Source organism: Saccopteryx bilineata, chromosome 1 (genome assembly GCF_036850765.1).
Source record: "Saccopteryx bilineata isolate mSacBil1 chromosome 1, mSacBil1_pri_phased_curated, whole genome shotgun sequence".
In the NCBI taxonomy this organism is placed as follows: Eukaryota; Metazoa; Chordata; class Mammalia; order Chiroptera; family Emballonuridae; genus Saccopteryx; species Saccopteryx bilineata.
In genome coordinates this window covers 343,434,259-343,459,832 of record NC_089490.1, presented here as the reverse complement: position 1 = coordinate 343,459,832, position 25,574 = coordinate 343,434,259, and the positions used below count along the sequence as shown (strand labels likewise).

The following is a 25,574-nucleotide window of genomic DNA, read 5'->3' as shown; positions in this document are numbered from 1 at the left end:
AATTATAGGCCAATTTCCCTGATGAATTTAGATGCTAATATCCTTAACAAAATATTAGCAAACCGGATCCAGTAATACATGAAAAAAAATCATACATCATGATCAAGTGGGATTTATTCTGGGGAGGCAAGGATGGTACAATATTCATAAATCAATTAATGTGATTCATCACAGAAACAAAAGGAGAAAAACCACATGATAATTTCAATAGATGCAGAAAAAGCATTTGATAAAATTCAGCAGCCATTCATGATCAAAACCCTGAGCAGGCCCTGGCCAGTTGGCTCAGTGGTAGAGCATCGGCCTGGCGTGCAGAAGTCCTGGGGTTCGATTCCCGGCCAGGGCACACAGAAGAAGCGCCCATCTGCTTCTCCACCTCTCCCCTTCTCCTTCCTCTCTGTCTCTCTCTTCCCCTCCCGCAGCCAGCCAGGCTCCATTGGAGCAAAGATGGCCCGGGCGCTGGGGATGGCTCCTTGGCCTCTGCCCCAGGCACTAGAGTGGCTCTGGTCGCAAGAGAGCGATGCCCCGGAGGGGCAAAGCATCGCCCCCTGGTGGGCATGCCGGGTGGATCCCGGTCGGGCGCATGCGGGAGTCTGTCTGACTGTCTCTCCCTGTTTCTAGCTTCAGAAAAATACAAAAAAAAAAACAAAAAAAAAAACTCTGAGCAAAGTAGGAATACAGGGAACATACCTCAACATGATAAAGGCCATCTATGAAAAACCCACAGCCAAAATCATAATTAATGGGCAAAAATTAAAAGCAATCCCCCTAAGATCAGAAACAAGACAGGGGTGCCCCCTTTCACCACTATTATTCAACATAGTACTGGAAGTCCTAGCTACAGCAATCAGACAAGAAGAAGAAATAAAAGGCATCCAAATTGGAAAAGAAGAAATAAAACATTATTTGCAGATGATATAATACTGTATATAGAAAACCGTAAAGTCTCAGTCAAAAAACTACTGAACCTGATAAATGAATTCAGCAAGGTGGCAGGGTATAATATTAATACTCAGAAATCAGAGGCATTTTTATACACCAACATTGAACTGTCAGAAAGAGAAATTAGGAAACAATCCTCTTCACTATTGCAAAAAATAAATAAATAAAGTACCTAGGAGTAAATTTAACCAAGGAGTTTAAAGACTTGTACTCAAAAAATTACAAAACATTAATAAAAGAAATCAAGACAGATACAAAAAAGTGAAAGCATATATACCCTGCTCATGGTTAGGAAGAATAAACATCATCAAAATGTGTATACTACCCAAAGCAACTTACAAATTCAATGCAATACTAATGACATACTTCAAAGATATAGAACACATATTCCAAAAATTTATATGGAACCAAAAGAGAACACAAATAGCCTCAGCAATCTTGAAAAAGAAGAATAAAGTGGGAGGTATCACACTTCCTGATATCAAGTTATACTACAGGCCATTGTAATCAAAACTGCTTGGTACTGGCATAAGAACAGGCATATAAATCAATGGAACAGAACAGAGAACCCAGAAATAAACACACACCTTTATGGAAATTGATATTTAAAAAAGGAGGTAAGAGCTTACGATGGAGTAAAGACAGTCTCTTTAACAAATAATGTTGGGAAAATTGGACAGCTACCTGCAAAAAAATGAAACTAGACCACGAACTTACACCAGTCACAAAAATAAACTCAAAATGGATAAAAGACTTAAATGTAAGCCGTGAAACCATAAGCATCTTAGAAGAAAACATAGGTAGTAAGCTCTCCAACATCTCTCACAGCAATATATTTGCTGATTTATCTCCATGGGCAAGTGAAATAAAAGACAAGATAAACAAATGGGACTATATCAAACTAAAAGGCTTTTATACCGCTAAAGACAATATGAATAGAATAAAAAGACAAACTACACAATGGGAGAACATATTCGACAATATGTCTGATAAGGCATTAATAACCAAAATGTATAAAGAACTTGTAAAACTCAACACCAGGAAGACAAACAATTCAATCAAAAAATGGGCAAAAAAAATAGACACTTCTCCAAAGAGGTCATACAGATGGCCAATAGATAGATGAAAAAATGTTCAACAACACCAATCATTATAGAAATGCAAATTAAAACCACCATGAGATACCACCTCACACCTGTCAGAATGGCGCTCATCAACAAAACAACACAGAATAAGTGCTGGCGAGGATGTGGAGAAAAGGGAACCCTCCTGCACTGCTGGTGGGAGTGCAGACTGGTGCAGCCACTGTGGAAAAGAGTATGGAGATTCCTCAAAAAATTAAAAATGAAACTTCCTTTTGACCCAGCCATCCCACTTTTAGGAATATATCCCAAGAACACCATATCACTGATTCAAAAAAAGAAATGCACCCCCATGTTTATGGCAGCATTGTTCACAATAGAGAAGATCTGGAAACAGCCCAAGTGTCCAACAGTGGACAAATGGATTAAAAAGCAGTGGTACATATATACAATGGAATACTATGGGGCCATGAAAAAGAAGGAAATATTACCTTTTGCAACAACATGGATGGACCTGGAAACTATTATGTTAAGTGAAATAAGCCAGGTAGAGAAAGAAAAATATCATATGACCTCACTCATATGAGGAATCCAAGGAACAATGTGAACTGAGGAAAGGAATCAAACCTGAAGGGAAGGGAGGAGGGAGCAGTTGGGAGGGGGGCAAGGCATATGTTGAGGGGAATATGGGGGAGGGGGGATGCAATCAGGGCAACACTAGAATCTATGTAAACACAATAAATTTTTATAAAGTGGGGGGATTCAAACACAAGAGACAGACAAACACTGAGGTAAGACTGTGAAGAAACACAGGGAGAAGATGTCCATCTACCTACAAGCCAAGGAACACCTGAAGCTGCCAGGGGCAAGAGAGGCCTGGCTCAGGCCTCCCCTGTGTCTTCAGAGGAAGCCTGGTGCAGCTGACACTGATTTTGGGCTTTGGCCTCTAGAACTGTGAGGCTGTAAAACTGTCGTAAGCCAACCAGTTTGTGGCATTGTTACAGCAGCCCTGGGGAACTAATCGCCCACCTTTCCCTAAACTCTTAAAGTTTGTACCCAGTTTATCTGGTGGAACTGTTCAATTTTTTAGCATATGCAGCTTACATTCCTAATGAAATCAAAGCCTCTCGAGGACAGGAATGCCATCTTACACTTGCTTTAAGTCGCCAACCACTCTTAGGGAAAGACCGGCCTCTCAGAAAAAGCATTTAGGAAACATCTGTTCACTTGATCACTTTCTGGAACTTGTTCAAAAACCACTGTTGTTATTTTAGAATTTGATAACCAGAAAATCACTTTTCCTATTTCTATAACTGTCATACTGGAGCTAGCTATTTTAAAATCAACATTCTTCTTCATGAGCTTTTTATATAGATCATACCACATAGTCTCTGGTAATCATAAACAATAGATTCATAACCAAAATCATAGATTCATGAACTGTTAAGGACTGGGAGAGAGGTTATAGGCCATATAGTATAATTCTGAAATAATATCTTCTTTAATTCATGCAATACGGATTTTTCTCTCTTTTTCAGGAAATGGCACATTCTGCCTTATCTGTTGTATTAGTTATTGGCTAACAGGGCTCCTATCTACCCACCCCTCAATAGGCTAGAAATACATCAAAGGTTGAGACTTTCATTCATTCCCAGTGCTTATCAAAATTCATAGTGTACGCGCACTCAACAGTTCCCCAAGTTTTATTTTCTCTTTCTTTGCCACTAGTCAAAGAGCTTCCCCAAGAGAGGAACTGGATCTTACTCATTTTGTACACTTACAGTCTACCACAGTATGTAGCATATAATAAATACCATAATATTTGCTGTTCATGAAATAAAAATGATTTACTTGTTCTTTCTATGCCAGGCTGTTCTGGCCCATACTTACTAAAGAGTTCAGATTCCCAACAATCAAAAAACAAAGAGTAGCAAAGTCAAAAGAGAGAGCCAACTTTTAGTCCAAAAGGTAATATATTAGTGAAATACTTTAGGAGAATTAAATATGAAGGTACCTTGAATACCCTTGCCTGCCTAGGATGACAAGTGAAGATACCAAACCGTTCTCTCTCAGGAAGCTCTCAAAAAGGCAGACATAGCATGACCAGGTGGTGGCACAGTGGATAGAGCGTCAGACTGGGATGCAGAGGACCCAGGTTCGAGACCCCGAGGTCATCAGCTTGAGCGCGGGCTCATCTGGTTTGAGCAAAAGAGCTCACCAGCTTGGACCCAAGGTCACTGGCTCGAGCAAGGGATCACTCGGCCTGCTGTAGCCCCCCCCCCCCCCGGTCAAGGCACATATGAGAAATCAATCAATGAACAACTAAGGAGCTGCAACAAAGAATTGATGCTTCTCATCTCTCCCTTCCTGTCTATTTGTCCCTCTCTCTGACTCTGTCTCTGTCACAAAAATAAATAAATAAATAAAATAAAAAAGGGCAGACATCGTGTTCTGCTTAACTGACATACATTTATTAACAGTATCCAAACTTCAAACAAAGAACTACAGTCTTGCCAAGTATCTTGTTGCTCCATGTTCCCACTAAAATAAAGAGAAGTCCAAGCCCATATCAGAAAAACAGTAACTCAGACTTGCAAAGAACTTTTCAGTTCCCAGCAGGCTCCAAAGACTTCCCAAAGAATGAGTCCTCTAGGTTGTGCTGAAGCCCAGGGAAAGGGCGGAGCAACGGTAAAAGACATCCACACACTTGCAGACTGGTGAACTCCTGCTCATTCTTCCACACTCAAATGTCACCTGCTCTGTGAAGTCTTTATTGCCCCTTCACCTCCCTCCCCCCTTCTTGCTTAGATAATATTTTGTTCAACTCTCTAATACACATTCGCCACTGAATATTATACTAATTCTGTCCCTCTATCCTACTAGAGGAGACAATAACTGCAAAGAGCAAAGGCTTCCCATGCTAAGACCTCATTTACCCCGGGCTTCTCTTAATCCCAGAAGGAAAAGAAAAATGGGTAAAATATTTTTAAACAGCTGCCTGCTTACCCTGCATTGTCTAAGAGCCATGGATTTCACACAGCGATTCCTCTTTCAAGTATCATGCTCTGGTCAGTATGGTAGGCAGATACCCACACACTGCAGAACAGCCAATTCTGTTTGTCTGCGTCCTAGGCCTGAGTCATCTTGAACAAGAGACTGGAAGTTAGCATCAAAGGACCGGCGCTCTTCAAGAATCAGGAAAATCTCAGACCCCTTAGACTAGTAAGGACAGACAAAGCTGAGAGGGCACCCAGGCCAGCTTCCTTTTCTAGGGAGGCCCAAAAAGGGGAAAATATTTGGTCCAGGTCTGCTTAAGCAATGCTGTGTTTTGGTTCTTAGTCCATTATAATTTCTGATGTATCTTTTCTCTCTTTTTCAAAACACATTTCAATCTCAAAAGTGAGGTTTTAGGAAGTGATTTGTCCAAGGTCACACACCTAGTAGATGATGAAGCCAAAATGTGAATCCAAGACATATCCTGGAAAGGTCTATCTCCTCATTTACTCTCATGATGAAGTTCTTGCAACTTCAGATGCAAATACAACTTGACTTTCTGTTCCTTTAACTTCCTCTGAAGTGTGTGCTTCTAGTTAAATTTGGCAGATTCCCAAAATCACACTAAAATGACAGTAAAAATATAAAAAAGGTATAAACCTCAACAAGGATGAGAATGAGTGAGGGAACATCAAATGAGAGACTTCATGTCAGAGCTGCTGTCCCTTTGGAGAAAACAGAGCCTGATTCCCTTTTGAACAGACTTTTGGACTACAGATAGTGACAGAGAATTTGTGACTTAAAAAAAGAAGGGCAGGCCCTGGCCGGTTGGCTCAGTGGTAGAGCATCAGCCTGGCATGCAGGAGTCCCGGGTTCGATTCCTGGCCAGGGACACAGGAGAAGCGCCAATCTGCTTCTCCACCCCTCCCCCTCTCCTTCCTCTCTGGCTCTCTCTTCCCCTCCTGCAGCCAAGGCTCCATTGGAGCAGGGTTGGCCCGGGCACTGAGGATGGCTCTGTGGCCTCTGCCTCAGGTGCTAGAATGGCTCTGGTCGCAACAGAGCAACGCCCCAGAGGAGCAGAGCATCGCCCCCTGGTAGGCGTGCCGGGTGAATCCCAGTGGGGCACATGCGGGAGTCTGTCTGACTGCCTCCCCATTTCCAACTTCAGAAAAATACAAAAAAAAAAAGAAAAAGAAGGGCAAAGGAGCTGTAACTTGGAGCCCCTCGCATGGCTCCTAGGCAGCAGGGTCACATCCCCTGGAAAGAATTGCTGGATTAAAACACATAAAGAAGACTGATCTGTGGTGGCACAGTGGATAAAGCATCAACCTGGAATGCTGAGGTCACCAGTTCAAAAACCCTGGGCTTGTCTGGTCAAGGCACAGATGGGAGTTGATGCTTCCTGCTCCTCCCCACTTCTCTCTCTCTCTCTCTCTCTTCTCTCTAAAATGAATAAATAAAATCTTTTTTAAAAATAAATACATAAAGGAACAGGCCTAGGAAGTATAAATCACTTGCCCAAAATTACAGAGGGCCAACAAGAGTTTGAACCCTGGTCTTCTTACTTTTGTTACCTTTCTATAACACAGTTGCTATTAGTTGATTTAAGAGAATATACAGGATGACACTATAACCCAGTCACAAAAACAAGGAGGCAGAGTTGTCTCCCAAGTTCTACCTTTTGGCCGCCTTTAGCAACTCCAAAAAAGAAATCCTTTGTGGCTAGGCTCTCCCTGGTGAGAGCTCAGGCTGTTCAAACAGTTGGGGTAGACCCCATATTTCATGATCTGATCTGCAGCTCTGAAAAAGTAGGTTACCAGCACCTGACAAAAATATGACAAAGCTTGGAAGTGAAAATTCTCAGAAGCACTAACATTGTTTCAGGTCAAAGCTGAGCTCATCCACCTTGTGACAGTGTGAGAGAAGCAGCTTTCATCCCTTTTTAGAACAGAACATGCCTAAAGGTAGGTGTTGTTACATCTGCTAACCAGCTAAAACAGAATCATTTTTAAACACCAAATTATAGGATTGTGTATAGTACCAATTAAAGCAATAATGACTCTGTGTTCTTAATACACAACAATTCTGTGAATGCCACAGCTATTCACACCCTACTCCCATTTAAACTCTTGTCCATCACTAAATTAAACACATCTCAATTTGTGTTTCTCTGATGTACACAGAAAGAATACTGAATTCAGAGTCAAAAGAATAGTTTTAAACACAGCTCAAGCTTTGGAGTCAGCAAACAGGTTTGAATCCCAGTCCTCTGCATTACCAGCTATGAGATCATAAATGAACCACTTAATCTCTCTGGGCCTCAATTACTTTATATGTAAAATGGCATAAAGCCTACATGAGAGATCTGTTAGAAGGACTAAGGGAGAGTATCTATAAAGCACAGAGTAAGGCACTCAGTAAATGTGAGTTTCTGCTTTTATTGATCACCTGATATAAACTAGAATCTTCTAACCTTGGGAGGGCTAATTATTTTTGAGGAAGTGTTTAGGGAAAGACAGAAGAGATAAGTAAATAATTATAATACAATACAGTAGGAAAAAAACAGTAAAAGCTGTCATAGCCATTGGAGCAAAGCATCATACAATACTGAAAAGGGGATGACAAGTTTGTTTGGAACAAAAGGAGAACGTCAGGGAAAGTATCAGAGATAGAATTACTTAACTGGGCCTTGAAATACAACAAACAGATGAAAACAACATCTAGAAAAAAAAAGAAAGAAAAACTATGAGAAACAAGTTAGGGAAACATGAAAGAAATTGTATAGCTTATTTAAGCAATAGTGAGAAAACTTAAGAATGGGTTACACAGAACCAGAAGACTAGCATAAAGAAGAGCTTCCCCATAGGAATTTTTTGTGGACAGAAAGGCAACATGAGAGACAAAGAGAGGTAATCATCCGAGAAACTTTTTTTTTTTTTTTTACAGGGACAGAGAGAGTCAGAGAGAGGGATAGACAGAGATAGACAGACAGGAACGGAGAGAGATGAGAAGCATCAATCATCAGTTTTCATTGCGACACCTCAGTTGTTCATTGATTGCTTTCTCATATGTGCCTTGACCATGGGGCCACAGCAGACTGAGTAACCCCTTGCTCGAGCCAGCAACCTTGGGTCCAAGCTGGTGAGTTTTTTGCTCAAACCAGATGAGCCCGCGCTCAAGCTGGCGACCTCAGGGTCTTGAACCTGGGTCCTCTGCATCCCAGTCTGATGCTCTATCCACTGCACCACCGCCTGGTCAGGCCCGAGAAACTCTTGAAAAAAAATATTTACTAGAGAAGAACAGAAATAAAATAACCACTGTGATTATGAAGAATTGTAATATAGAGGAGAGCTTGAATTTATTTAAATGACCAAAGGGTCAATCTTAGGAAGGTGAATAGAAATTAAAAGAGTGACCGAAAACTGGCCCAGGGATAGAAATCATACATAGAGTGAGGTGTTCAGAATGTAAAAGAGAATGTTCCTTCTTAAAGTGGTGAAATTAGCCCTGACAGTGCACGGAAGAAATTCTCATCTGCGGGCTACGGAACTTAGGCTTTCTCTTCCTCTTTGGGAAAAGAACTTGACTTGATGGGCTTTTGGTGCAACCAGGTTTGAGGAAGGTGCCTCTGCCACTTCCTGAGGCGTTACATAATTCAATTCAACCTCAAAAGGGAACACTAGCCCACAGAGAAACAGCCTAGAAAAGAAATCTAAACTAAAGCAGACCATAGACTTTAAAGGAAAGTAGGCAGTGGGCTTAAAGAGAGACGGGGAATGGGGCTGCCGAACATCAGAGGCATCTGTTACTGCATTAACAGAAGAAATGAGCATGGAAACGTTGCAAGACCATTATCTAAATGTCTGACTTGTCTGGAACCATAGAAGTCATTCAGTCCTACACCTCATTGTGCAGACAGAGAAACTGAAGCCCAGAGGGGGACAAGGCAGGTAGAATGAGTCCTAAAAACAATAGAACAGTTCATATTTTCAGCAGACTATTTCACTCATATTATCTCAATTTTTCTCAAGATACCACAGTGAATGAGGTGTTATTTTCCCAGTGAAACACTACACTCTATAAAGCATTATATTGTTGGTGTGAATTCCTGTTATGAACTTCTAGAGAGAATAATGTTTTCCTTTTTGATCCCATGGGTTATAAAAAGTTTACCCTGAGAACAATCCCAAAATTTGTATGGAATCACAAAAGATCCCAAATAGCCAAAGCAATCTTAAGAAAAAAAGGACAAAGTTGTAGCCATCATGATCCCTGACTTAAACTATATTACAAAGTTAAAGTAATCAAAACAGTGTGGTACTGGTAGAAAAATAGACACAGAGCAATGGAACAGAGAGTGCAGAAATGAATTTATGTATATATGGTAAACTAATTTATGACAAAGAATCCAAGAATACACAATGTGGAAAGAACAGTCTCTTCAATAAATGGTGTTGGAAAAAAACTGGACAGCCACATGCAAAAGAACGAAACTAGACTACTACCTTACACGACACACAAAGTCAACTCAAAATAAATTAAAGACTTAAATGTAAGAACTAAAATCATAAAAATCCTAGAAGAAAATATAGTTAGCAAGCACCTTAACATCGATCTTAATAATTTTTTGTATCTGACTCCAAAAGCAAAAATAAACAAGTGGGACTGCCTCAAACTAAAAGCTTCTGCAGAGCAAAGGAAATCATCAACAAAATGAAAAGGCAACCTACTGAATGGAAGGAAACATTTTAAAATCATACGTCTGATAAGGGGTTAATATCAAAAAATATATAACAAACTCATACAACTCAACAGCAAAAAAACAATCCAATTTAAATATGGACAGAGAATCTGAACATACATTAAAAAAAATACATAAGTCCAACAAGTACATTAAAAGATAATCAACATCACTAGTCATCAGGGAAATGCAAACTGAAGCCACAATGAGACTCACATCACACCTGTCAGAATGGCTAATCTCAAAAATATAAGAAATAAGTGTTTCAAGGATGTGCAAAAGGAAACTTTTGTGCACTATTGAAAAAAATGTAAATTGGTACAGCTACCATGGAAAACAATATGGAGGTTCCTCAAAAAATTAAAACTAGGCTGACCAGGAGATGGCACAGTAGATAGAGTGTCAGACTGGAATGCAGAGGAGCCAGGTTTGAAACCCCAAGGACACCTGTTTGAGTGCAGGCTCATCCAGCTTGAGCCCAGGGTTGCTGGCTTGAGCATGGGATCATATACATGACCATGTGGTCACTGGCTTGAAGCCCAAGGTCGCTGGCTTGAGCAAGGGGTTACTGGCTCAGCAATCGCCCCCCAGTCAAGGCCCATTTAAGAAAGCAATCAATGAATAACTAAGGTGACACAACAAAGAATTGATGCTTCTCATCTCCCTCTCTCTCTGTCTGTCTGTCCCTATCTGTCCTTCTCTCTCTATCTATTTCACTATCCCTCTCTCACTAAAAAAAAAAAAAAAAAAAATTAAAACTAGAACTACAATATAATCTAGCAATTCCACTTCTGAGTATTTATGTAAAGAAAACTATAATACTAATTTGAAAAGATCTATGTTCACTGCAGCATTAATTACAAAAGCCAAGATATGAAAACAACCTAAGTATCAATGAATGAATGAAGAAAAGTAGTATATATCATATATATTTTATATACCTTACATATAGTAATAAAATACTATTCAGCCATAAAAAGAATGAAATCTTTTAACATTTGCAACAACATGGATGGACCCTGAGAGCTTTATACTAAGTGAAATAAGTCAGACAAAGACTAATACCCTACAATCTCACTTATATGTGGACTCTAAAAAACAAAACAAAACAAACAAAAAACAAGCTCATAGAAACAGAGAACAGATTGGTGGTTGTCAGAGGGAGAAGGGGGGACAGATGATAGGTGAAATGAGTTAAGGAAATCAAAAGGTACAAACTTTCAGTTATAAAATGTCATGGAGATGTAGTGTACATCATAGTAACAATAGTTTCTAATACTTATAATAGCATATTTGAAAGTTGCTAAGAGAGATCTCAAAAGTCCTCATCACATACACAAAAAATTTTAACTACCAGTATGTATAGAAATGGATGTTAACTAGACTTACTCTGATCATTTTGCAATACTTATAAATATCAAATAATTGTGTTGTACACCTGAAATTAACATGTTATATCAATTAAAAAAATTCACTTTGAGGATGAGGGTTCTTCTGGACAAATGACACAAACAGTTTCTCAATACCTCATCCCAACTGCCCTGCTCTCTGAGTCTATGACTTTTCAATGTATTAAATGTTCAATGAAATTGACTCTATTTCACCTGGCCAGGTAGCTCAGTTGGTTAGAATGTCATCCCTATACTCCAAGGTTATAGGTTTAATCCCTGCTTAGGGCACATACAAGAATCAACCAATGAATGCATAAATAAGTGGAACAACAAATCAATGTTTCTCCCTCCCTTCCCCTCCAAAATCCATTAAAAACATTTTTTTAATTATTCTATTTCAATTCCTGTGCTGAGAATAACAAACACAAATTTGAACCAGGCAAGACCCTGGCTTTCAAGGAACTTCCATTCTGGTAACACACAAAGACATGGTAAGTAGTAATTATCACTGAGTCATAAAGATCTAGGTTCAAGTCCTGAATTTACCCTTACTACCTAAGGCAAGTCATTTCCTTTATCTAAACTCCATATTCCTTATCTGTGAAATTGAGAGCAATGTCATCAGCTTAACTCATGGAGTTACTTGATATAGTCTGGTGAGATAATATATTTAAAACATCCAGAAGAAGGTCTGATCCATAGCATATATGCCTAGTATGCATGTACTGAATTAATGACTTGGCTGAGAGTGTCCTTTCTGGCAGGAGGAGAAGGAGAGAACCTATCCAGCATTATGCTTTCCCTGGAACCTCTAAGGAAGTGTTTGCCTGATCATGTAGATTTCATGTTCACCAGCTACAATGCATGAGAACCACAAAACTCTTCCCAGCATTAAAAACCAGGAAGAGGAACCTGGCAGGTTCCACACATGACTAAGGTTGAAGGAAATAGCTGTCTGGCCTGACCAAGGTTGCAAAGGGAAGTCAGCAGTAGAACAAAATTTTAAAAAACCCAACACCTGAAATCTTGCAAATTCTTAAGATTAAAACCTAGAAAAGCCTGGTTAAATACAAATATCTGCAAGGTGGAGGTAGGCGGAAAGATGAGAGGTCACCTGAGACTTACAGACCTCTATGGGCTACAGCAGCTCTCCACTCCAGATTGTCGTTCTTGCAGTAAGAATATATTGCATATCCACTGTGGAACAAGGATTTGGAGCAACAGAGGACTCAGATATGCTCCCAAGACTTTGAGGCACTTACAGTGACAGACACTGAGATCACAATGAGATGTTTCAGCACTCAGGTCCTAACATACTGATATTCAGTAAACTGCAGGCAGTGTTGACCAAAAGTAGCACTACTTTTCCCACTTCCATTCTCCCTCCTGGGTTTCCAACCACCAAGCTTCCTCCACCTCTTCTTCAATCAGCTCACCACATTTAATGCCTCCTGTCTCTTGAGACCCTTCCCTGGACATAAGAGCCTGTCCATGGGCCACTACAGTTTAGAATGGAACCCTGAATAAAAGTAAAGCCCATACCTTTCCCCACCTGCAGCCTCTAATTCAAATTCTACAAAACATTTTTAAAGCCAAAGGAGAACAAGTTTTGCTACATCTATTTTAAGCCTTTAGTTCTGAGAAGACAGAACTAAATCTTCTGAGATCTCACTTACTGAACACCTATTATGTACCATGCAGCATTTTGAATGCTTTGCATATACTAATGTCCTCAAAACAACTCTGCAAAGGAGCTATTATTATCCCAATTTTACAAAGGAAACTGTATTTACAGAAATTAAATGACTTGCCTAAAAATTACACAGTTTATAGGTGACAGAGTTGAAATCCATAAGCCAATTGGCCATGTCTACTTTAAAGTCTTCCTTTTTTCCATTGCATCTCGCATTTTATTCTAATAACAACCCTATGAGGCAGATAAAGAAACGTATCAGCATTAACTCATTTTACAAATGAGGAAACTGGTACTCACGGAAGTGGTATTACTCTCAAGAACAAGTCAGTAAGTGGCAGAACCATGATTTGTACTCAGATCTATTCTTTTCTGTGCCCCATTTTTCTTCTTGCATTACGCCATGCAGAGGGAGTAGGAAGTGCTGAGACATAGTCCTGACTCTGTTACTAACTTATCATATAATATTGAGTGATTTCTATTTTTCTCTTCAGTTTTCTCACTCATAAAATAAGGGTGTTGGATTTGATTACCTTTAGGTTCCCCTTTAACTGGCAACCTAGGTTTTAATTAGTACCAACAAGTATACGAAAAGCAGTTTCTCTGGTTTCCTTGCCACAAAGCAGTAAGCCTCTTAAAAAAACAAACAAAAACATTAACGGCTATTTTTAGATAATGTGAGATGTGCTCAGCATCACAGAGTAAAAACTACCCATTCCATTTCATTCCTTCCTCAGACACCCAACCTGCAAACACAGAAGATGCCACAAGCTACCTAATAACACAATGCGGGCGCACTCAGTGACTGGCACACCTGAGTAACATGCTGCGTATGAACAGAGTGCTCGCGGCAAGCAGGCCCTTCTTCCCCCTGCTGGATTCATGACGTTCCTATCCACCAGGTAATCTCTATTCCTAGATCAGAACATCAGCTCTGCTTCACTACGGCAGACCAGGCTTACGACTTTAACTAAATCCAATCAGATGTCAACAATTTGAAGGGGATTTTAGCCTAGTTCATATTACAGAACAAAAAATAAAATTTAACTTCAGATGTAAATTCTTCCATGCCAAGAAATAGGAACAGGGCAAGAAGCAGGATACAAGACTTTGGGCAAACTACTTTCCTATCATAGTTTCTTTACATAACTAGGGAACAAGTCCAAACCAATCCTGAACACCTTCCCCACTCCAATGTAATAGGAATTTATAAATATTCTATACGGAAAAACAAAAATTAGGAGGAAGAAGGCATAGAGTTACAAATTAAAACGACCTCATAGAAGAAAATAGGAAGAAATGAGTAACACTGCCAAGACAGAACATAAAATATGCATGGTCACATCACCCTGAATACATATTAGTTATAAAAGCAAAAAGGAACCTCTATATCCCAGTGACAGTTGAAGTAAATAATTCATGTAATGCCCCAGGATAAGACAGCAGAGGCGGAAACCATTGCTCATTCAGGAAAACCAATGCTGATCTGAATATGATCAAGGGCCGGAGACCAGAAACAATTACTGAGAACAAGGGAATTGTCGTCAGAGGCAAGGGAGCCCTCAAGGGCGCCACTAGACTCATCCTGGGAATAAAGCTACCTTAGCCAAGCATCATTATTTTAGTATATATTTACTTATTAATATGTTAAATGATGAACTACGCAATTCCACATACATTTGTTCATTTAATTCTCCTAACATAGTGGTAGTTATATTCCCTATTTTACAGAAAAGAGTATGAAGCTCAAAGAGGTGAAGAAACCAGAATAAGAACCCAATCCCTGAATCCAAGTTTAATGCAGTTTTCATCTCATTCCTGTTATAATCTATCTCCTTCATTGCAGGTCCCTCACACATACATAATCCAGTTTTACATTCCTCGACAATCTTGGGAGATAGATATCCAAGACTCCTCATGAACTGACCCCTACTCACCAAACAGTTTTGAAATGGATGCTCTTGGCTGCCTATCCAACATCTACTCCTCTCTTCCTCCTTCCTCATCCAGTCCTGCCTTTTACCTGTCATCCCTCAGCAGCTTATGTTACTAAGGCAGTTCTCAGATGTTAGCATAATCATCTGGAGGGCATGTTAAAACACAGATTCCTGGGCCCCATAACCAGAGTTTTTGATTCAGTAGGTCTGGTACATGCCCTGAGAATTTGCAGTTTTAGTAAGTTCTCAAGTGACCACAGTCTGAACATTCTTGCTGTCCTAAGGTAAATTTATCCCCAAACCTAGCTCCAGGGGTAGGTCTCTATTAGTTTAAGAAATCAGGCTTAACCAATTAGCACCTGGCATGTCCCACTATACACTTATAGTTCAGAGATGGGCAAGTAGCCTAAATTGGTCCAATTGGACTAAGTAGAAGATTTTTCCCCCATTTTGAGTGACAAATTCAGTATCTGTCTCTTTGCCTCTTTTCTGCCCCTCTCCCTGTCTCTCTCTCTCTCTCTCTCTCTCTCTCTCTCTCTCTCCCTCACACACACACATTACCCACCCTCAGCCACCTATGTCCATTGTTTAACAAAGAAACGTAACTCCGCAACTGTTTTTATCAGCCAATTTACCACCATGATGGAAGCCAGCTCAGGGATAAAAGTAACACAAGTTTGATATAAATATCAATATGATCTAAGCAAATCTGAGCCAGAATTTCTGCTTGCAGAATTCCAAATGATACATAATTTGGTACTAGAAAAGGGTACAAGCCACCTGCATACTGTCGATGGCAAATCTGTAAATGATTTGTTAAACATCTACTCACAGTCCCCTCCTAGCTTTGGGTAATACACATATTGGAGAACAAAAAAACTGTTTTTCCCAGACTCCCTTCTAAATGTGATTTAGGTTCTGCTAATCAGATGCCCTCACACTAGCTAGTGATTTGGAATTAAATTCAATGAGGGGAGATACTAGGCACAGAACATCCTTTTTGCTGGAACAAACTGCAGCAGAGGCACACAGATCTAGATCTACCAGTTGTAGCAACGGCTTCCTGATTCTCCAGCTTCTACACCAGGGGTCGGGAACCTATGGCTCGCAAGCCAGATGTGGCTCTCTTGTGGCTCTGCATCTGGCTCGCGGACAAATCTTTAATAAGAAAAATAATGTTAAAAATATAAAACATTCTCATCCATTCATTTCCTACCGCTCATGTTCATGGTTGCGGGTGGCTAGAGCCAATCACAGCTGTCCTCCAGGACAACACCAAATTTTTATTGGATAATGTGTAACGTATACGGGTCGTTATATGGCTCTCATGGCATTACATTTTAAAATATGTGGCATTCATGGCTCTCTCAGCCAAAAAGGTTCCTGACTCCTGTTCTACACTATGGCAAAGGCAACAGCATCCTCGAGAGCTCAGTTCTTCATTGCATTCAGGGGAGTTAGCTCCAGGAAGCTCAGCCTGGATCCATTTCTTCTGCTTTCCCAAAGACTCTTTAACCTACCTGGTACTCTTAATAAATCCTGTTTCCATGAACTTGCTACAGTGGGTTCTGTTGCTTGCCCCTATTAATAAGAACCTTGACCAATAAACTGTCCTCTACTAAAAATCACATATAATATTCACTATCGTATTCCCATAACACCTGACCTTATCCTTCCTTATCTTTCCTTATCTTTACATCAACTCTTCCCTCAATGTCCCCATATGCAAAATCGTCCCTTATGCAAAAGTTACCAGTTTACTCCACAAAAAGAGATTTACATAAAGTGGAGTTAATCACAGAGGAAAGGAAGAAAATCAACCTGACAGAGGAGATGGAGCCCTGAAAAATGAGCAGTACGGCATCTGGCTGAGAAGGGGGACAGAGGAGAAGAGGAGTGCTTCAACTGTAGAGAAAAACATTCACAAAGGCAATAAGGTGCCTCTTGCCACCAAGGACTGACCTACAAATTCCCAACTTCTTAGAGTTGAAAATTGATGCCACAGTATATAATAGTTTTTGCTCAATAAATTAATGTTAAATGTAAGTGATACTTACAACCAGTTATCAGTAGTTACCAAGCACTAGTAACTGTGCCAAAAAAAAAAAAAAAAAAACCACTACGTCAGGAGCAATAAGAAAGTTACCATAACAGGGATCACAATCCCCCACTCTTGATGAGTTACATGCATAGGGAAACAAAGACATCTGAAAAGATCAAGGACTCAACAGAAATAATACTAAGACAAGTACATATTCATATAAACAACTGTAAAGAAAAAAATAAGATTCAATCATTGAAGTATCAAAAAGTAGATGTTACTCAGAGAAAACTTCCCAAAGAGAATTGAGTATATACTGAGAATCCCTTCTATACTAAAAATTATTCTAGGTGCTGAGGACAGAGGGAAGCAAGCAGACAGGTCCCTCTTTCACAAGGCTAGATTCCCACTGAAGGAGAATGAGGAAAAAAGGTTTCAAAGATAGGGCTATAAATGAAGCACTGATCATTAGATTCAGTCTCGCTTCCTTGCCCTGTAATAATAATAATGCTAGCGAACATTTATTGAGCACTTGCCATGCAGCAGAAGCTGCTAAGTGCTTTACAAGTATTATCCCATTTAATCCTAGTAACAAACCTATACACCAGGTACTATTACTGGCGCCATTTTAAGAATAAGGAAACTAACACTAGGGTGTTTAAATAACTACCCCCAGACAGTCAGGAAGTGTCAGAGCCACAGAATTCAAAGTTAGCTCACTGGCAGAGGTTTTCACAGCTATGCAATATTGAGAGAGGACAAAATTGTATTTCCATGAGACAGAGCTTTGTTAAAATGAGAGGAATGGAATTATTAATCAGGCATGAGCTTTATCATCTCTTATAGTTTTGTCTTTATTTCCTCATCTCATAAAATGAGGAGTTAGACTCCCTATGCAATGGTCACCTTCCAGCTTGTGTTTCCATGGTTTCAGAAATAATGTGAAAAGGCATTCAGGTGCCTAGCACAACTGTTGTTAATGAAAGGGTCCTTTGAAGGCTGACACTGTACAGTTCTTATTCACCAGCTGGGTCCATGTTTTTCCATGCATTCATTAAGAGGCACATTAGCATTATATTAATTGCTATAAACAGCTGTAGCACAAACCTCCAGCAGATAGGGGGCTGGAGGCACAGAGAACAAAAGGAAAGCCAGGAAAGCACTGATTGGCTGACCTGGATTCGTTTAGGTCAGGCATGGCATCTGATCCCTCTGCATTTCTAAGTTCTCATGAATGTGGATGCCCAGGCAGCAGCCCGAAACCTTCCTCATTTCCATCTCAATCTCCAGGAAGAATTACAATGAGAACAAGAGCTATTGAGGCAGACAACAAACTGAATATTAATTAACACACTGAGCAGGAGCTGGCAAAAGGAAGTGTAAGAGAGGTTTTCCTTTAGGACCTAACAGAGTATACTGTCAAACCCCACTCACTCACCTGCCATACAAGCTCTCTTCAAGAAGCTTTTTCCACATCCCTTCAATGATTATTCTCTTCTTCTATCTCTATGCATTTATTAGGTATCTCCTATGTACCAGATTCTGAGCTAGGTGCCATAGGAATACAATGAATGAGCACAACACCAAACTTGGAACTAGATCTCATGGGGGCATGAGAATTAATCTTATCTGAGAATTAATATCCACAAATGCCATTTATGTTAATTCACGAGAGACCAAAATTTCCTAGTAAATTTTTTTTATAGTTGATTGGGCATTTGGCCCTGGCCGGGTAGCTCAGTTGGTTAGAGCATCAACCCGATACACCAAGGCTGTGGGTTGGATCCCCGGTGTGAGCACATACAAGTATCAACCAATAAATACATTAAGTAAGTGAAACAATAAATCGATGTTTCTCTCTCTCTCTCTCTTTCCCTTCCTCACTCACTCTCTCTAAAACCAATAACTTTTTTCTTAAAAATTGATTGTGCCTTTAAATATAAACACAAATTTTTTGAAATTCTTAATTTAACAAAATTTAAGTTATAATTGCCACTAAGGTAATTCTTAAAACAAAGAACATCTGTCGCTTCACAGTTGGCTTTTAATGCTGGTTAATAAGAGGATTGATTTTGTCAAAATATTCAGGAGCTTCACCAGTTTCTCCCCAGGGTCTCTCCTAATACTTTGTTCCTCGAATCATTGTCTTCTGGATCTCCTATTGTCATTATTCACATCAATTTATCCCTCAATTTTAAACTGGTATAACTTTACCTCACTGTCATTTATTAATTGTGTATGTGTGTTTCAAGCCATTCTCCAATATCACTTTATTTCAAATTCATAAAAATTCTTCATGTTCTGCAAAGTTTTCAGTTTTCATTTTAGAATCTGTTTGTATTGTATTGTTAGCTGTTAATTGTCCTGACATTAGAAAGGCACTTACTGACAAGAACAGTGAAGAGGGCAGAGCCCAGTGATGAGCTGGGAGGGATGCTGAGTTGAGGGGACTAATGTTATAAGTGATCAGTTCCTATAAATAACAAATGAACTTCTGTATATCTAATTATAGAGCAAAGGATAAGGAGAGTGCTATGGGAATTCAGAAAATCTTAATAAATATTTTTCAGAGAGAAGTAAATTATTTTATTCAATCATCAAGAAGTATTGGCTTATTAGTAGTGACACAGTAGGTAGAGCATCAACCAAGAGTGCCGAGGTTGCCAGTTTGAGACCAGAGGTCACTGGTTCAAGCCTGAGGTTGCTGGCTGTATGCCAGGATCACTGGCTCAATCCTGAGCTCCCGGATTGAGCCCAAGGTCACTGGTTTGATCCCTGGTGAAGGCTCATATGAGAAGCAATCGATGGATGCACAAATATGTAGAACAACCATTTGATGCTTCTTGTTGTCTCTCTCTCTCTCTCTTTCCCTTTTCCTCTAGATAAATAGAAAGATAGATAAATAAATAAATAACATTTATTTTTTTTAAAAGAAGTACTTATTGAGAGCCTACTATATGCCAAACACTGTTAAAGATGTCGAATATGTAGCAAGGAAAAAAACAAAATATTACTCTTAGTCCATTTGAGTTGCTGTAACACAATATCATAGATGGATGGCAGAAAATTATTCCTCACTGTTCTGGAAACCAGGAAGTTTAAGGTCAAAGCGCACACACACACACACACACATCAAAGGACCAGAAGATTCGGTGTCTGGTGAGAACCCTCTTCCTGGTTCACAGATAGCTGTCTTCTCACTATGTCCCCATATGACAGAAAAGGCAAGGAAGTTAGCTCTCTGGGGTCTCTTTTATAAGGACACTAATCCCATTCATCAGGGCTCCACCTCCCAAAGACCCCACCTCCAAATATCACATCAGGCATTGGGATATAACATATGAAATTGTGGGAGATACAAACATTCAGTCTACCCTCAAGGAAATTATAATCATTAATGATAGATGAGGACTGGAAGCCTATGTAGAAGAAATAGCAGCCAAGTTGTATCTTGAAGAATGAAGAATTTTAATTCTTCAGAGGAAGAAAGAATTCCAAGCTGAGGGCACATGATGACATATGAAAGAGAATGCAAAGAAAATATCAATAAGTCTTTTTAGAAAGACAGAGTAGGGTCAGGAGAAAATGAGGCTGAAGAGGTAGGTATGGTCAAATTCCTGAATAACAAATTAATATATATCATCTTACAAGTAATGTGAGCACAATGATGGCTTTTGGGTAGAACAGTGACAGGATCAGAAAAATTATTCCAGGCAGAATAATGGATGAGTAAGAGGACAGAAAGACTGCTGGGCAGAAAGACTGTCACTAGTTAAGAGGTGATTAAAAGCCTAGAGAAAAGATGCTTATGATCTAAATCAGAGCAGAGGGGATAAAAATAATAAAAACACTATTAAAAAAAACATCAGAGATAAAGCCTACAAGGTTTGATAATTCAGTAGACTGAAAGTGTGAGCTCATTCATTCAATAAACATTTATAACACTCACTGTTCCAGACACCGTACTAGGTGATGGGGTACCATGGTGAATAAGCAAAATACGATTTTTTAATTCCATGGAACTGAAAGTCTAGATACACAACAGTCAAATAAATATAGAGGTACAGTCATTACAAATGTCATTACAGAAAATAAAAAGGACTGTAAGAGGATTATAGAGAAGATCTTCTTTAGATTAGAGTCATCCTGGCTCACAGTAGATAACTTAATATTTGTTTACTAAAAGAAGAAAAAGAGGGGAGCAGAGAGGAGCCAGACTAGTGAAGAAGCCAGAATTGGGGAGGAGCACACCAGGTGAGCAGAACAGGTGTGAAGGCCCCAAGGCAAGAAAGACTTTCTCAAACTTTGTACAACAGGAGAAAAAAAATGCCAGTCACTCTGAAGCACAGCCACAGAGGCAGAGAGTGACACAAGATGAAGTTAGAAAAACAAAAGCCATGTCATTCAGAACCTTCTAAATCATGTTTAAGATTTAGCATGTTCTCCTAGCTTTCAGCTTTTGGCTTGGAGGAAGCCAAGGTGCAACTTTCCCCAAATCTAGGTCCATCCAACACCAGCTACCTCCACCATGCTATGGAAGTTCAACCCCAAGGAGATCAAAGTTGTACACTTGAAGTGCACCAGTGGGGAAGTCAGTGCCACATCTGCCCTGACCCCCAAGGCCGGCCACTGGCTCTGTCTCCAAAAAAATGCTGGTGAGGATATCACCAAAGCAACCAGTGATTGGAAGGGTCTGAGGAATACAATGAAGCTGACCATTCAGAACATATAGGCCCAGACTGAGGTACCACCTTCTTTCTGCCTCTTATCTGGTCAGCAAACTCTAAAAATACCACCAAGAGACAAAAAGATGCAAAAAGGAAAAAATTAAGCACAGTGGAAATATCACACTACACTTGATGAGATTGTGAACATTGCCTGGCAGATGCAGCACCAACCTTCAGCAAGAGAATACTCTAGAACCCTTAAAGAGATCCTAGGGACTTCCCAGTCTGTGGGCTGCCATTGTGGTGGCCACCACTCTCATGACAACAACAGTGGTGTTAATGGGATACCCAGATGGCTAAGATTAACTACAAAAAAATAGCTTTTGGCCCTGGCCGGTTAGCTCAGTTGATTAAGAGCACCTTCCAGAAATGACAAGGTTGGGGGATCTCCAATCAGGTACACATGGGAAGCAACCAATAAATGCATGACTGAGTGGAACAAATGAATGCTTCCCTTCCGCCTCTCTTCTCTTTCCTATACTATCTCTGTCTCAAATTAATTGATTAATTAATTAAAAATAGATTTCAATTAAAGATCATCTGACAAAAAAATATATATTGGCCCTGGCCGGTTGGCTCAGCGGTAGAGTGTCGGCCTGGCGTGCAGGGGACCCGGGTTCGATTCCCGGCCAGGGCACATAGGAGAAGCGCCCATTTGCTTCTCCACCGCCCCCCTCCTTCCTCTCTGTCTCTCTCTTTCCCTCCCGCAGCAAGGCTCCATTGGAGCAAAGATGGCCCGGGCGCTGGGGATGGCTCCTTGGCCTCTGCCCCAGGCGCTAGAGTGGCTCTGGTCGCAGCAGAGCGACGCCCCGGAGGGGCAGAGCATCGCCCCCTGGTGGGCAGAGCATCGCCCCTGGTGGGCGTGCCAGGTGGATCCCGGTCGGGGGCATGCGGGAGTCTGTCTGACTGTCTCTCCCCGTTTCCAGCTTCAGAAAAATACAAAAATATATATATATTTTTCTCCTAAATAAAACAAAAAGTTTTATGCAAAGAGCTCAGTTAAAAGATTACTGCAGTATTCCAGGGTAGAGATAGTAGTGCTTAGATTAGAGAAGTGACAACAGAGATGAAGAGATGTAAATAGATTCAAGAAATACAAATAAAAGTGGTAAGAAACATTCTTGAGCCTGCCTTCTGGTAAGCAATTGTATTCACTTGTCTTGAGTGTATATCAGGAGTTAAATTGTTGGGTCTTAGGGTAGCATACACTTAGAATTTTGAGCATTCTGTTGTGGTGTTTTGGTATCTCATTGTGATTTTAATTTAGATTTCCTTGAGAATAATAATATTGAATACTTTTTCATATGCTTATTAGTCATATGGATTGCCCCTTTTTTGTGAATGCTTCTTCAGTGTTTTGCTCATTTTTAAATCAGTTTGCTTTTTTTTTTATTTGTGGTAGTTTTTTTGTGACAGAGACAGAGAGAGGGACAGATAGGGACAGACAGACAGGAAGGGAGAGAGATGAGAAGCATCAATTCTTCATTTTGGCACCGTAGTTGTTCATTGACTGATTTCTCGTATGTGCCTTGACCAGGGGCTACAGAAGAGCTACTGACCCCTTGTTCAAGCCAGCGACTTTGGGCTCAAGCTGGTGAGCCTTGCTCAAACCAGATGAGCCTGCACTCAAATTGGCAAACTTGGGGTTTCGAACCTGGTTCCTCCGCATCCCAGTCCAACACTATCCACTGTGCCACCGTCTGGTCCAGCTGATTTGTGGTAGTTCTTTTATACATCAGATATTAGTGCAATGTGAGATTTAAACTGAATATCATCTCTCAGTCTGCCATATCTTTTAATTCTCCTAATGTTAACTTTGATGAATAGAAATTCTTTATAAACTGGACTTCAATGAAAACTTTTTTCTTATATTAAAAAAAAGAAATATGTAGAAAGTAAAATTGACAAAACTGGGGTAGAAGGAAAACAGAGGATAAGAGAAGAGGTGCCAGGGGAAAATCTTAAATTTCTGCTTTGAGCAACTAGAGAAATGAAAATGCCACTTACTAAGACAAGGATAACAAGGGAAGGACCACTTGTGAAAAAGATCAAGAATGCAGTTTCAGAGCATACGAAGTAGGAGATACTATAAGACCCCACAGTGGATATATCAAGTGGGAAACTGGATATATGGTTCTAGAGTTAAGGAGAGAGGTTTAAGTTATGGGGAAAATAGGAGGAGTTTCCAGCATATATATAGTATTTAAAGGTAGGACAATGGATGAGATCAAGTAGGAAGAGAGTACAGTGTAAGAGGAGAAGAGAAATCTCTCCCTTAAGTATTCCAACATTTAAAATCAAGGTAGAAAAAGTCGACAAAATAAACTGAGGAATGGTCAGAGGCAAACAAGGGAAGTCAGATCACAGCAGGCAAAAGAAGAACATATTAAAGAGAAGGTAATCACCCTGGCCAGATAGCTTGGTTGGTTAGAGCATCATCCAGAGGAGCAGAGGTTGCCAGTTTGACACCCGGTCAGGGCACAAACAGGAATGGCTCGATGTTCCTGTTTCTCTGTCTCTCCTTTCGCTCAACTAAAATCGATAAATTAAAATTTTTTTAATAAATAAAGAGAAAGTCATCAAGAATGGCAAATATACTGAGAGGTCTAGTAACATGAGAATGAAAAGGAAATTCATGGCTGCTAACATAACAAAAAGAGGGACGCCCACACCTCATGAGCCTCCTGATGAAAGGATGCACCCAAACCTATGAGGTGGTCATTAAAGGGAAACAAAACTCAGAATCTGATCAAGCCTCTAGATCAGGGGTCCCCAAACTACGGCCCGCAGGCCGCACACGGCCCCCTGAGGCCATTTATCTGGCCCCCTCCGCACTTCCGGAAGTGGTCGCTCTTTCATTGATGGTCAGTGAGAGGACCGCAAAGCTCAGCGTCACTCACATACAGTACTACTTCTGGTGACACGGGACGCACTCGTCACGGCTCTGGAAGTGCGTCATATCACTTGTTACGGCTAGCAGTGACAAATATGGAACTGGACATTGACCATCTCATTAGCCAAAGTAGGCCTATAGTTCCCATTGAAATACTGGTCAGTTTATTGATTTAAATGTACTTGTTCTTTATTTTAAATATTGTATTTGTTCCCGTTTTATTTTTTTACTTTTAAATAAGATATGTGCAGTGTGCATAGGGATTTGTTCATAGGTTTTTTTATAGTTCGGCCCTCCAACAGTCTGAGGGACAGTGAACTGGCCCCCTATGTAAAAAGTTTGGGGACCCCTGCTCAAGATACTAACTCACAAGTAACATACATTATAGAACCAAGGAACTTTTCAAACTATAACAGAAAGATGAGGCCCTGGCCGGTTGGCTCAGCGTTAGAGCGTCGGCCTGGCGTGCGGGGGACCCGGGTTCGATTCCCGGCCAGGGCACATAGGAGAAGCGCCCATTTGCTTCTCCACACCCCCTTCCTTCCTCTCTCTCTCTTCCCCTCCCGCAGCCAAGGCTCCATTGGAGCAAAGATGGCCCGGGCGCTGGGGATGGCTCCTTGGCCTCTGCCCCAGGCGCTAGAGTGGCTCTGGTCGCGGCAGAGCGACGCCCCGGAGGGGCAGAGCATCGCCCCCTGGTGGGCAGAGCGTCGCCCCTGGTGGGAGTGCCGGGTGGATCCCGGTCAGGCGCATGCGGGAGTCTGTCTGACTGTCTCTCCCCGTTTCCAGATTCAGAAAAGAAAAAAAAAAAAAAGAAAAAAAAGAAAGAAAGATGAAAAATCCAGACAGTGGAAAACAACAGGACAAACACTGGTTTCTTCAAGAAATTAACTGACAGGGCAAGGGGAAGGATAAAGAGAATTTAGAGAATAAAAGAGGCACAAAAGACATATCACCAATCTCTCTGTGAATCTGTATCTGAATTCTGTTTTAAAGGAAAGGAAGAAAGGAAGAGAAGAAAGGAGGGAGGGAGGGAAAGAGGAAGGGAGGGAGGGAGGGAGGGAAAGAAAAAGACATTTGAACCACAACTGAATATTCTGATGCTATGAAGGGATTATTGGGGGGGGGGGTGACTA

General features: G+C 40.5%; 1 protein-coding gene across 2 annotated transcripts in view; it reads right to left on the bottom strand.

Moving 5' to 3' along the window:
* PAK1 (p21 (RAC1) activated kinase 1) overlaps window positions 1-25,574 on the bottom strand; it is a 170,495-nt gene that overhangs the window by 125,555 nt on the left and 19,366 nt on the right. Inside the window, exon 2 of one of the 2 annotated variants that reach the window (XM_066249597.1) lies at window positions 6,348-6,461. The exons of the other annotated variant lie outside the window; for it this stretch is intronic. The gene's annotated coding sequence lies outside the window, so the exon portion shown is untranslated. The remainder of the gene's footprint in view (window positions 1-6,347; window positions 6,462-25,574) is intronic. 2 annotated transcript variants of the gene reach the window in all.